The sequence below is a fragment of the Arachis hypogaea genome, chromosome 17 (assembly GCF_003086295.3).
Source record: "Arachis hypogaea cultivar Tifrunner chromosome 17, arahy.Tifrunner.gnm2.J5K5, whole genome shotgun sequence".
In the NCBI taxonomy this organism is placed as follows: Eukaryota; Viridiplantae; Streptophyta; class Magnoliopsida; order Fabales; family Fabaceae; genus Arachis; species Arachis hypogaea.
Window position 1 is genome coordinate 56,023,208 of NC_092052.1, and position 14,804 is coordinate 56,038,011.

General features: G+C 38.5%; 2 non-coding genes across 2 annotated transcripts; one reads left to right on the forward strand and one right to left on the reverse strand.

Annotated features, from left to right (window-relative positions):
* The first annotated feature begins 6,047 nt into the window (after positions 1-6,047).
* LOC112767849 (small nucleolar RNA R71) lies at positions 6,048-6,151 on the forward strand. The gene has a single exon (XR_003185290.1). It is a non-coding gene; the product is annotated as a small nucleolar RNA R71 (small nucleolar RNA).
* A 6,916-nt stretch (positions 6,152-13,067) lies between these two features.
* Positions 13,068-13,175, reverse strand: LOC112768740 (small nucleolar RNA R71). Its single transcript, XR_003186134.1, has one exon. It is a non-coding gene; the product is annotated as a small nucleolar RNA R71 (small nucleolar RNA).
* Positions 13,176-14,804: the final 1,629 nt, after the last annotated feature.

Consider the following 14,804-nt stretch of genomic DNA (forward strand, 5'->3'; position numbering starts at 1 on the left):
AAGTCCACTTGGATAGAGTAATGACTTCTTTCCTAGGAAGCTAGAATTTTAGGGCAAACCTACCAATTTTGAAAATTTTAAAATTTTTTTATGCTAAGCTTGTTTGAAGAATGTAATTTGGAACGTGGATTTTGAGCCAAGAACACAAGCAAGTGAGTTTTGAGCCTAATTGTGTGGCTACATCTTCTAGCCACTTACTTTCCTTCTTGTGTGCATTGTCTTCTCTCTATGATTGTGATCCTTAATTTGTTTAACTCTATATGTCCATTGTTATATGTATGAATGCATGTACATGATTGAGGCCATCAATTCACTTAGCCACTTACCCAAATGACCTTACCTTATAACAACCTTTGCAACCAACTTTGAGCCTACGCTTAACCCACTTATTCTTAATTTTAGCACATCACAAGCCAAAAGTAGAAAACTATGAATGTCCCTATTTGAATCCTTGAATAGCTTAGTCTAAAGTGTGTGTGTCATTCAAGTGTGGGGAAATAGGGGGGACATTGGTTGAGGTAAGAGCATGGTGTTATTTTTGTTAAAAATATTGGGAAGTAGATACATACTCATGTGTTGACCAAATGTGTAGACCATATGCGTTGATAAGAAAAAAAGGAGAAAACGAAAGAAGAGACAAAACAAAAAGAGAAGAAAAAGGCATAATGAAAGAAAAAAAAAGAGAAAAAACAAACAAAGCAAGAAAAAAAAAAGAAAAAAAAGGGGGACAAAATGCCCCAAAGTAAGGCTTAAAGACAAATCAATGCATCTGTATAATGATCAAAAGTAAATGCATGAGTATGTGAAAAAGTGAGGAATGGGTAGTTAGGTTAGTACATAATTGTATAGGATGTTATATAGGTTAGGAGGGGAGCTTAAGTTAATCAAAGGATTCAATTTTTAGCCCACTTAGCCAAATGTATAACCCTACCTTAACCCTAACCCCATTACAACCTAAGGAAAGACCTCATGATATATGTATGCATGCATAGAATAATTGTTGATTGATTAGAGGAAGAAAAAATTTTGGAAGAGCTTGAAGTAGGGGAGGATTGAGTGATCAACCCTATACACCGAGCGAATAGAGTGCAAACACTTCCGGTGAGGGGTTCGAAGCTCAATCCCTTGTTTTCGGCTCTCGCGAGCGTTCGTCATGCAAACTGTGCATATTTCACTTTGATGAATAGAATTGGTAGAGTTCATACATTGCCTATCATCTTGCCCTATGTGCCGATATATATATACTCTAGGAAGATTGAATTGCTTTTGACCAAGTAGATAGTGGCATACACCCTAGTTGCATTCATGTAACTAGATTGCATCCCATGAATCTCATTCTCTTGGGATCCTTTGATCTTTTGCTTTCCTTTAGCATGAGGACATGCTATAGTCTAAGTGTGGGAAGGTTGATAAATCCCGTTTTTAGTGTTTATCATGTATAGATTTTGAGGGTTTTATCAATGATCTTCCACACTTATTCATATAAAAATACATGATTTTGTATTCCTTTCCCAAATTTGCTTCATAGATGAAAACATACTTCTTTTGTATTAAAATTGATATATCGTAATCCTCCTCTATTACCATTCGATGCCGTGATCCGTTTGTTAAGTGGTTTCAGAAGTTATAGGGCAAAAATGGCTAAGAGGGATGAAGGAAGCATGCATGAATAGAAGGAGCATGGAAAGATTAGAGTTTTGGAACTTGGACATGGGCGCGCACACGCACCGTACGCGTACGCGTGGATGTGCACCCTCAGAGCCGGCGCAATGGAGCCGAAACGAGAAGTCGGCGCGTTTATATGGCTGGGCCAGAAACCCTTGGATGTGCGCGCGCACTAGACGCTTGCGCGTGGATCGCAAAAAGCCCCAGGGACGCGTACGCGCCGATGGCTGCACGTGATTTTTTAAGAAGAAAACGTGACGAGCAATTTCAGGCAGTAGCAGGCCCTGTTTTGGAGCAGAATTCTGGCGGGAAAAGCATAAGAAGACCAAGGATTAGAGGGATGGGATTATGAGACATTTTTGCTAGATATTTTGGGTAGTTAGTTACATTTTCATTTTAGGGAGAGAAACTTCAACTTCTCTCTAGGATCTTACTCTCTCCATTGCAATTCTCCTTTGATTTCTTGGTGAGATCCATTGCTAATTCACTTTTACTTTGATACAAGTTGTAGATCTACTTTTCTTCTACTCTCAATTAGTGCTCTTTTGATTCATTCACTTGGATCTAGATTTGTGACCTTGTTACTTTGAATTTTGATTAATGAATTAAGGAATTTCATTCAATTGCTTGAATTAGATAGCTTTAATTCAATTCTTTTCTCTCAATTTCATCATGTCTTCTATGATTGCCCACCAATTATTTGTGAAAATGACAACCGTAGCTATGGAGTAGATTTCTCTTACTTGGCTTAGGGGTTAAGTTATTGGAGATACTTGAGTAGTGGATATCAATAGTTGATTAGGAATTGAGAATTGCTAATTGACTTAGAGTGCACTAAAGCTAGACTTTCCTAGCGTTAGACTAGGACTTGTGACTCAAGTTAGTTACTTTCACTTAACTTTCCTCTATTATTAGGGGGTTAACTAAGTGAAGCAATGATCCTATAACACACATGTCGTTCACAATTTCTTCAAGTTCATCATTGTCGGGACCGTTACTTATCCTTGCTTGATAGCTGGGCTTATCAGAAGGGTGTGATATCAGATGAAGAGTCCTCATTATGGCATTGGGACTGAAGTCCACCTCTGTTACTCTCACGTAGCTTTTGAAGGTAGGAGCCTTGGTAGTGTCTTATTTGGCTACATTGGCATAGAACTCCTTAATGAGATTTGTATTTATCTTTGTGTCTGGGTTTGTGAGTTCTTGCCAACCCCTTTGTTCAATCTTCTCTCTAATCTGTGGGCACTCATCATCATTGAACTAGAATGTTAATTCTGGCAATATTTTCTTGTGTTTTATCCATTCAAATTGGAGCTCATGGAAGGCGGTCTTGAACCTCCCTTCATCAAAAGGAATGCTCTCCACCGGTTCCTTTCTCTTTTGCCTCTTGGAGCTTGATGATGCCATGAGTGCTCTCTGAATTTGAAATTGTAGAAGTATGGATGGTTGAAAGGGTGTAGCTAAGGGCGTGGGTGAGAGTAAGAAGTATGAAGAAAGGAGAATTGGAATGTGAAGAGGTACGGAATAAGAGCCACTTATATGGAAAAGTGGTGAGTAAATGAAGGGTGTGGATTGATGGTCTAGGCTAATAATGGACGGTTGGGGTTTAGCATGAAATGAGCACAAGGATCACCACTTTTATGATGGGGTTGGTTCGGTCTCCAAAGATATTCTCCTTCCAATATTGCATGGCAACACTTCCCAATGTACTCCTTTTGAAGACATGTGTGTAGTCCCCCTTTTTGAAGTGGCCTAACTCCCTTCTTCATTTGTCCTATCAATTTTTGTTCAATCCTTCCTTCATTTCCTACACAAGATAAAAGGAGAGCAAAAGTAAGCATTGAATTTTTGGTGGCAAAAGTTAAAGAGTGGATTTGCCTCTTTTTAGATTTTTGTTTTTGAACATCTAAATGCCATCCATGAATGCAAACCAACTGACTTATTTAATGTTCATGTATGCAACATTGGTGACACCAAACTTAGTTTGTGACCATGGAGTGTGAAAAGAGTTGAGTGAGGCTCAAGTGTACCTTAAACACCAAACTTGTTGTTCACTATATGTTGCATACAAAGGTTCATCTAGGTGTTTGTCAAAATTGATTTGGAATTTATGAACCTTGCTTTATTAATTACTTTAAACATCTTAAAAAAAAACTGAAAGGATATAAAGCATGGGTTGCCTCCCATGAAGCGCTTCTTTAGCGTCATTAGCTTGACGTTTTGCCTTTGTCAGGGTGGTTGGTAGTGCCTCAAATCTTCCCCTCTCGCAGTGAATCTATCTCCGTTGGCTTCATTAAGAATCTCCACATGTTCCAAGGATAGAATTCTGCTGATGGTGTAGACTTTAGGCAGCTGAGATGGAATGGTGGGGAGATGAGGTGGAATAGCTGGGAAATGAGCAGAGATTACTTTATCCCCTGGAGAAAAATCCTCTGTAGGGATCTTCTTGATCCTCGATCCCCTTGGCGCCTTCTTCCTTGTTTCTTTTAATGCTATCCTGCTCCTTGTGGCCTATTTTTCCAGGGAGATTTTGTTGCTGGTCCCATATAACTCTGGTTGGTTTAGTTCCTCTTGGGTTTCCTTTAATTGTTGTACCTTCTGACTGTATTGTTTGTCAACTAAAGGGATTCCCAGGTGTATTATTTGTGCTTCAGTGCTTATTTCTTCCAACAGTGCCTTATTGTGATCTCCCCTTGATTCCTTGTTTTCTTCATCTGCTTCTTGTGAGGGTTTGAAGACATTGAAGGTAAGTTGTTCATCATGTATCCTCAATATTAGCTCTCCTCGTTCCACATCTATGAGTGCCCTGGCTGTGGCTAGGAATGGTCTTCCCAATATGATTAGATAGAGGTAACTCTCTTCCATCTCCAAGATAACAAAGTCTGTGGGAAGGAAGTAGTTCCCAACCTTCACCAACACGTTTTCAACCACTCCTATTGCTTGTTTTTGAATTTTGTCAGCCAACTTGATGATTACATCCGAGGGCGTTAGCTCATTGATCTGAAGCTTCTTCATGATGGATAAAGGCATTAAGTTGATGCTTGCTCCCAAGTCATAGAGTCCTTATCAATCCTTGTTTCTCCTATAGCACAAGGGATGTGAAAGCTCCCTGGGTCCTTCTTTTCTGTAGGCAACTCTGTTTGAATGAGAGCACTACACTCCTTATTCATCACTATTATTTGCCCTCCCTTTAGTAAACTTTTCTTGGTCAACAGCTCTTTCATGCACTTAATGTATGAGGGCAATTGTTGGAGAGCCTTGATGAATGGTATGTTTACATGGAGAGATGAAAACATGTCGAGAAACTTTGAGTACACTCTCTTTTCTACACCACCCTTGAGTCTTTGGGGAAAAGGTGCATATGGGTTCAGAATCTCCTTCTCCCTTAACCCCTTATTCTGTGTGGAGTTGGTTTCTTAGTCACCCTCTTTCTGCTTCTCTGCTGGAATATCTCGAGAGTGTTCTAAGGGTTTGTTCAATTCTTCCACACTCCCCTTATCACTTATAGTGACCATCTTGCATTCTTTCCATCTTACTTTCTTTGCTTCACCTCTCGGATTTTTCTCCGTGTCACTTGGGAAGCTATCAGTAGGTTTAGGAATCTGCTGAGAGAGGTATCCCACTTGAAATTCCAGCCTCTTGATGGTGTCTCCCTGGTTTTTGATATTAACTCGTACCTCATCCTTGAACACTCTGTTGTCTTGGATTTCCTTGCATATACCTTCAAGTAGAGTATCAATTCTGGAGAGTTTATCTTCAGATGGTGATGGTGAGTTGAGGTTGGAGGGGTGAGAAGGGCCATTTTGGTCTTGATATGAATGTTGAGAGGTATTGTTGGGTGGGTGTTGATATGATCCTTGTGTGGAATATTGGTGAGTTGCATTGTTGTTGGGGTTGTGACGTCTCTGATCTTGGCCTTGATCTTGTTGATTTCCCCACCCAAAGTTTGGGTGGTTCTTCCAATCAGGATTATAAGTTTTGGAGTATGGATCATGGGTTTGCCTAGGTGAGTTTCCAATATAGTTGGCTTATTCTCGGTCACCCTCTTCCTCTGCATTCACTCCTTCTTGAGCTACTGATGAGGTGGTGACTCCTGCAACTTGGTTTCTTTCCATCTTCTTGGTAAGGTCAGCCAACTGCTTGGTGATCATCTTGTTTTGAGCCAGCAGTGCGTCCATGTTGTTCAGCTCCATTACTCCTCGAGTATTGCCCCTTTCAGAAGCATAGAAGTAGTCATTCTCAGCTATAGTCTCGATGACATCTATGGCTTCTTCAATGGTCTTTTTCTTGTTCAGAGATCCCCAGATGAGTGGTCTACTACCTTCTTTGATTCATAAGAAAGACCCTCATAGAAAATGTGTAGTTGCACCCATTCATTGAACATGTCTGGCGGGCATCTTCTTGTTAAGTCCTTAAACCTCTCCCATGCTTCATAGAGAGTTTTACCATCTTGTTGTCTGAAGGTTTGTACCTCAGCTCTCAACCTGTTGATTCTTTGAGCAGGGTAGAATCTCGCCAAGAATTTGTTTACCACATCTTCCCAGGTTGTTAAACTCTCCTTCGGGAAGGATTCCAGCCATTTAGATGCCTTATTCTTGAGCGAAAAAGGGAACAAAAATAGTCTATAAGTATCGGGATGAACACCATTAGACTTCACAGTATCACATATCCTTAGGAAGGTGGTTAAATGTTGATTGGGGTCTTCTTGGGCGCTTCCTCCGAATGCACAGTTGTTCTGAACGAGGGTGATGAGCTGGGGTTTTAGTTCAAAGTTATTGGCATGTATGGTTGGCTTTTGAATGCTACTTCCACAATTTCCTAGGTTTGGATTGATATAAGAGCCTAGAACTCTTCTCTCTTATCCAGCATGATTTGCTGGGCCTTCTCTGGCATGGTTGTGAGCTTCTTCTTCATGGTGGTTCTCTATATTCTCCTCCATGTTTGTTTCAAAATATTCTTCCTCTTCCTTAGCACCAACGACTCTCTTCCCTCTTGCTTTCCTCCTTAATCTAAGGAAGGTCCTCTCAGGTTCAGAATCAAAGGAAGTTGAAGCCCCACTTCTTCTACCCGTCATACAACCAATAAAGCAAAAAGCAAGAAAGGAAATGAATGAAGAAATTACTCTTGTTAGAATGGATGTTAGAGTGAGTGGTGCAATCTATCAAACAGTTAGTGGGTTAGTGAACTAAATTATAAACAACTAAGAAAACACAACAAACGGGTAAGGGAAAAAGGGAAGAAAATAGCTAAAAATGAAAGTAAATTACTCAGATGGAATTTAAACAAAACAAAAGAAAATTGCTCAATCTAGTAATCCTCTAACTTAATCATTGTCGATACAAAATCAATCCCCGGCAACGGCGCCATAAACTTGATGCACGAAAACTTGTCTCTCAACAAATTTCCCTTCGGCAAGTATACCGAATTGTCGTCAAGTAAAAACTCACAACAGAGTGAGGTCGAATCCCACAGGGATTGATTGGTCAAGCAACTTTAATTAGAGGAATGTTCTAGTTGAGCAAAGCAGAAATTGAGTTGAGAAATTGCAGAAAATTAAATGGCAGGAAAGTAAATAATAGAAAATGTAAATGCTGGAAATAATGGCAGAAAGTAAATTGCAGAAAGTAAATTACAGAATCTTAAATGGGGATTTGGGAAGATGAGCATAAAAGTAAATGGCAGAAATTAAAGAGAATGGGTAAGATCAAAAATAGGGGATTCATTGGGCTTAGGAGATGTTGCATTCTCCGGATCAAATTCATTCTCATTTCTTCCTCAATCAATGCATTCATTGATCTCCTTGGCAATCTTAAGTGATTGGATCCCAATTCCTTGGCAACCCAATCTCTCTATGCTTGAACAATTGCCCAATTCCTTGATTTAATTGCTCATGGGAAGAGATGAAGTATGATCACTGATTATACCACATGTATTTTCAAATCAAAGTATTGGTAGGATTATATGTCACTATATCCATCCAAAACCCAATTTGGTCCAACATGAGAAAGAATTTCTAGCATGATCTCCTCATTCCTCTTTCAAGGTTCCGAGGAGATCCAAGTATGAATAGCCTCTTTTCCAAGACACCTACCCAATTGGATGAAGATTGAAAGCTTTCTAGTAAAATCAAGAGAAAAGAAAGAAGAAGAATAATGAAAACTATTATTGATCCATCAAATTACAATAGAGCTCCCTAACTCAATGAAAAGGGGTTTAGTTGTTCATAGATCTGGAAATGGAAGATGATAGAGAAGAGTGCATTCTGAAATTAAACTAGAAGTTGCAGAGAAAGTAAAATATACAAAGTGTAGTTCTCAAGTCCCTAGCTCCCCTTTTAATTCAAAACTATCCCTATATATACTACTCTTCTGATCTTCTAGTTAGCTCTTCAAGTTTTGGATATGGGCCCTTGATCTTTAGTTGAAGCAGTTACAGTCTTTAGTGGGCTCAGCTTTGCTTGCAGAAAGAATGTGAGTTAGGCATGATGGGAAGTTAGTTAGGGCGTTAGTGGCGTTAACGTTAAGTGAAAATTTGGGTTCAAAAATGTTAGTGACGATAACTTTGTCACTAACATTCCAAACTAGTTGATCCACATTAACTTCAACATTAGTGGTACTAACGTAACCACTAACGTAGCCTCTTAGCACTTCACAAGCGTTATTGGCACTCACTTTTACTAATAACGTTGCTCCTTGTCCCTCTCTTCCACGTTAATGATCCACGTTATTGTAACTAACGTGGCCCTTAACGTGGGCATGCCCAAGCTTCGAGAGCATTAGTGACACTTACCTTTGTCACTAACGCTTCAAAGTGCCCCTTTCTCCCACGTTAGTGCTTCACGTTAATGGTATTAACGTGACCGCTAACATGGATATGCTTTCCATCTCTAACGTTAGTGACAAAGGTTAGTGTCACTAATATTGGCACATCATCCCTTGCTCCACGTTACCCTTCACGTTAGTAGTCTTAACGTGACCACCAACGTAGGCAATCTTGGCCTGATCCAACGTTAGTGACAAAGGTGAGTGTCACTAACGTTGGCGATTTCCTCTCCCTCCACGTTAGAGTTCACGTTAATTAGATTAATGTGACTCTTAACGTGGCTATATGTGGCCTTTTGGAACATTAGTGGTGCTTACTTTTACCACTAACGTTGGAGCCTTCTTTTTCCTTCCACGTTAGTTCCCACATTAGTGTAACTAATGTGGCAACTAACGTGGGTTATGATGGATTTCGAGGGCGTTATTGGTGGTAACTTTACCACTAATGTTACAAGCTTTCTCCCTTTCCACGTTAGTGGTCACGTTAGTGAGTGATGAGCGGATAATTTATACGCTTTTTGCCATTGTTTTTAGTATGTTTTTAGTAGAATCTAGTTACTTTTAGGGATGTTTTCATTAGTTTTTATGTTAAATTCACATTTCTGGACTTTACTATGAGTTTGTGTGTTTTTCTGTGATTTCAGGTATTTTCTGGCTGAAATTGAGGGACTTGAGCAAAAATCAGATTCAGAGGTTGAAGAAGGACTGCTGATGCTGTTGGATTCTGACCTCCTTACACTCAAAATAGATTTTCTGGAGCTACAGAACTCAAACTGGCGCGCTTCTAATTGCTTTGGAAATTAGACATCCAGGGCTTTCCAGCAATATATAATAGTCCATACTTTGGCCGAGTTTAGACGACGTAAAAGGGCGTTGAACGCCAGTTCTACGCTGCTGTTTGGAGTTAAACGCCAGAAACACGTCACAAGCCAGAGTTGAACGCCAGAAATATGTTACAAACTGGCGTTCAACTTCAAGATTAACCTCTACACGTGTAACATTCAAGCTCAGCCCAAGCACACACCAAGTGGGCCCCGGAAGTGGATTTATGCATCAATTACTTACTTCTATAAACCCTAGTAACTAGTTTAGTATAAATAGGACTTTTTACTATTGTATTTGACATCCTGGATTGTATTTTTGATCCTGTGATCTCGTTTTGGGGGCTGGCCATTCGGCCATGCCTGAACGTTTCACTTATGTATTTTCAACAGTCGAGTTTCTACACTCCATAGATTAAGGTGTGGAGCTCTACTGTTCCTCAAAGATTAATGCAAAGTACTACTGTTTTTCTATTCAATTCAACTTATTCCGCTTCTAAGATATTCATTCGCAATTCAACCTGAATGTGATGAACGTGACAATCATCATCATTCCCTATGAACGCGTGCCTGACAACCACTTCCGTTCTACCTTAGATTGAATGAGTATCTCTTGGATCACTTAATCAGAATCTTCGTGGTATAAGCTAGATTGATAGCGGCATTCATGAGAGTCCGGAAAGTCTAAACCTTGTCTGTGGTATTCCGAGTAGGACTCTAGGATTGAATGACTGTGACGAACTTCAAACTCACGAATGCTGGGCGTAGTGACAGACGCAAAAGGAGGGTGAATCCTATTCCAGTATGATCGAGAACCTCAGATAATTTTCCATGCTGTGACAGAGCATTTGGACCATTTTCACAAGAGGATGGGATGCAGCCATTGACAACGGTGATGCCTCCAGACGATTAGCCATGCAGTGACAGCGCATCGGACCATTTTCCAGAGAGGATACAAAGTACCCATTGACAACGGTGATGTCCTTACATAAAGCCAGCCATGGAAAGGAGTAGGATTGATTGGATGAAGACAGCAGGAAAGCAGAAGTTCAGAGGGACGAAAGCATCTCTATACCTTTATCTGAAATTCTTACTAATGATATACATAAGTATTTCTATCCTTATTTTATTTTTTATTTTCGAAAACTCCATAACTATTTTATATCCGCCTGACTGAGATCTACAAGGTGACCATAGCTTGCTTCATACCAACAATCTCTGTGGGATCGACCCTTACTCACGTAAGGTTTATTACTTGGACGACCCAGTGCACTTGCTGGTTAGTTGTATCGAAGTTGTGAATGAAAAATGATTTATTAAGACGTGTGTACAGAGTTTTTGGTGCCGTTGCCTGAGATCACAATTTCGTGCACCAAGTTTTTGGCGCCGTTGCCGGGGATTGTTCGAGTTTGGACAACTGACGGTTCATCTTGTTGCTCAGATTAGGTAATTTTCTTTTTGTTTTCTTTTCAAAAATTTTTCAAAAATCTTTCAAAAATTCCTCATCTGTTTTCGAAAATAAATAAATAAATAAATAAATCTTTTCAAAAATATATTTTTCTTCAGAATTTTTAAGAATGAATTCTAGTGTTTCATGAAGCATGTTGCAGCATGGCTGGCTATAAAGCCATGTCTAAATTCTTTTGGACTGAGGTTTTGGCCTAAATTTGAATGAATTACTCTCATATTCATGCTAAAGCTTGACTGGCTATTAAGCCATCTCTAACCCTCAGATTGGAGCTTTAGACTAAAAGTGCAAGATTCCTGGAATTCATATTAAAAATTTTGGAATCCTTATGTTTCTTTTTCAATTAATTTTCGAAAAAAACAAAAAAATTAGAAAATCATAAAAATAAAAAATATTTTGTGTTTCTTGTTTGAGTCTTGAGTCAGATTTTAAGTTTGGTGTCAATTGCATGTTTTAAAGTTGCATAAAATTTTCGAAAAAATTCATGCACTCATGGTGTTCCTCATGATCTTCAAGTTTTTCTTGGTAAGTCTTCTTGTTTGATCTTGATGTTTTCTTGTTTTGTGTCTTTTTTTGTTTTTCATGTGCATTTTTGCATTCATAGAGTCTAAGCATTAAAGATTTCTAAGTTTGGTGTCTTGCATGTTTTCTTTGCATTAAAAATTTTTCAAAAATATGTTCTTGATGTTCATCATGATCTTCATAGTGTTCTTGGTGTTCATCTTGACATTCATAGCATTCTTGCATGCATTCATTATTTTGATCCAAATTTTTCATGCATTGCATCATTTTCATGTTTTTCTCTCTCATCATTAAAAATTCAAAAATCAAAAAAAATATCTTCCCCTTTTTCTCTCTTAAAATTTCGAAAATTAGATTTGACTTTTTCAAAAATTTTTAAAATCTAGTTGTTTTTATAAGTCAAATCAAATTTTCAATTTAAAAATCTTATCTTTTTCAAAATCTTTTTCAAAAATCAAATCTTTTTCATTTTTCTTATTTATTTTCGAAAATTTTAAAAATATTTTTCAAAAATCTTTTTCTTATCTTTATCTCCTAATTTTCGAAAATAACATCATCAATTAATGTTTTGATTCAAAAATTTCAAGTTTGTTACTTGCTTGTTAAGAAAGATTCAAACTTTGAGTTCTAGAATCATATCTTGTGATTTCTTGTGAATCAAGTCATTAATTGTGATTTTAAAAATCAAATCTTTTTCAAAACTAATTTCAATCATATCTTTTCAAAAATATCTCTTTATCTTATCTTTTTCAAAATTTGATTTTAAAATATCCTTTCTAACTTCTTATCTTCTTATCTTTTCAAAATTGATTTTCAAATTTTTTTCAACTAACTAATTAACTTTTTGTTTGTTTCTTATCTTTTTCAAAACTACCTAACTAACTCCCTCTCTCTCTAATTTTCGAAAATGTCTTCCCTCTTTTTCAAAATTTCTTTTTAATTAACTAATTATTTTAATTTTTGATTTTAATTCTCGAAAATTACAAACCTTTTTCAAAAACTATTTTCGAAAATCACTAAATCTTTTTCAAAAATTATTTTCAAAAATTATCTCTCTCTGTTACCTCCTTCTATTTATTTATTCATCTACTAACACTTCATCTCACCCAAATTCGAACCCCCTCTTCCATCTGTGTTCGAAGTTTTTTCTTCTTCTTTTCTTCTACTCACACAGGGACCTCAATACTGTGGTAAAAAGGACCCCTATTATTATTATTTTTCTGTCCCTCTTTTTCGTATGAGCAGGAGAAGGACAAGAATATTCTTGTTAAAGCAGATCCAGAACCTGAAAGGACTCTGAAGAGGAAACTAAGAGAAGCTAAATTACAACAATCCAGCAAGCACCTTTCAGAAATTTTCGAACAAGAAGAGGAGATGGCAGCCGAAAATAATAATAAGGCAAGGAGGATGCTTGGTGACTTTACTTCACCTAATTCCAATTTACATGGAAGAAGCATCTCCATTCCTGCCATTGGAGCAAACAATTTTGAGCTGAAACCTCAATTAGTTTCTCTGATGCAGCAAAACTGCAAGTTTCATAGACTTCCATCTGAAGATCCTTTTCAGTTCTTAACTGAATTCTTGCAGATATGTGATACTGTTAAGACTAATGGAGTAGATCCTGAAGTCTACAGGCTCATGCTTTTCCCTTTTGCTGTAAGAGACAAAGCTAGAGTATGGTTGGACTCTCAACCTAAGGATAGCCTGAACTCTTGGGATAAGCTGGTCAAGGCTTTCTTAGCCAAGTTCTTTCCTCCTCAAAAGCTGAGTAAGCTTAGAGTGGATGTTCAAACCTTCAGACAAAAAGAGGGTGAATCCCTCTATGAAGCTTGGGAGAGATACAAAGGACTGACCAAAAAGTGTCCTTCTGACATGCTTTCAGAATGGACCATCCTGGATATATTCTATGATGGTCTGTCTGAGTTATCTAAGATGTCATTGGATACTTCTGCAGGTGGATCCATTCACCTAAAGAAAACGCCTGCAGAAGCTCAAGAATTCATTGACATGGTTGCTAATAACCAGTTCATGTACACTTCTGAGAGGAATCCTGTGAGTAACGGGACGCCTATGAAGAAGGGAGTTCTTGAAATTGATACTCTGAATGCCATATTGGCTCAGAATAAAATATTGACTCAGCAATTCAATATGATTTCTCAGAGTCTGAATGGAATGCAAGCTGCATCCAACAGTACTCAAGAGGCATCTTCTGAAAAAGAAGCTTATGATCCTGAAAACCCTGCAATAGCAGAGGTGAATTACATGGGTGAATCTTATGGAAACACCTATAAACCCTGATGGAGAAATCACCCAAATCTCTCATGGAAGGATCAACAAAGGCCTCAACAAGGCTTTAATAATGGTGGAAGAAATAGGTTTAACAATAGTAAACCTTTTCCATCATCCACTCAGCAACAAACAGAGAACTCTGAACAAAATACATCTAATTTAGCAAACTTAGTCTCTGATCTGTCCAAGGCCACTGTAAGTTTCATGAATGAAACAAGGTCTTCCATTAGAAATTTGGAAGCACAAGTGGGCCAGCTGAGTAAAAGGATCACTGAAATCCCTCCTAGAACTCTCCCAAGCAATACAGAAGAAAATCCAAAAGGAGAGTGCAAGGCCATTGAATTGATCACCATGGCCGAACCTGTAAGGGAAGGAGAGGACATGAATCCCAAGGAGGAAGACCTCCTGGGACGTCCAGTGATCAATAAGGAGCTTCCCTCTGAGGAACCAAAGGAATCTGAGGCTCAACTAGAGACCATAGAGATTCCATTAAACCTCCTTATGCCCTTCATGAGCTCTGACGAGTATTCCTCTTCTGAAGAGAATGAGGATGTTACTGAGGAGCAAATCACCAAGTACCTTGGTGCAATCATAAAGTTGAATGCCAAATTATTTGGTATTGAGACTTGGGAAGATGAACCTCCCTTGTTCACCAATGAACTAAGTGATCTGGATCAACTGACATTGCCTCAGAAGAAATAGGATCCTGGAAAGTTCGTAATACCTTCTACCATAGGCAACATGATCTTTGAAAAGGCTCTGTGTGACCTTGGTTCAAGGATAAACCTCATGCCCCTCTCTGTAATAGAGAAACTGGGAATCTTTGGGGTGCAAGCTGCTAAAATCTCATTAGAGATGGCAGACAATTCAAGAAAATGGGCTTATGGACAAGTAGAGGACGTGTTAGTAAAGGTTGAAGGCCTTTACATCCCTGCTGATTTCATAGTCCTAGATACTGGGAGGGATGAGGATGAATCCATCATCCTTGGAAGACCCTTCCTAGCCACAGCAAGAGCTGTGATTGATGTTGACAGAGGTGAACTAATCCTTCAATTGAATGAGGACTCCCTTGTGTTTAAAACTCGAGGTCATCCTTCTGTAAACATGGAGAGGAAGCATAAAAAGCTTCTCTCAAAACAGAGTCAACCAGAGCCCCTACAGTCAAACTCTAAGTTTGGTGTTGGGAGGCCACAACCAAACTCTAAGTTTGGTGTTGAG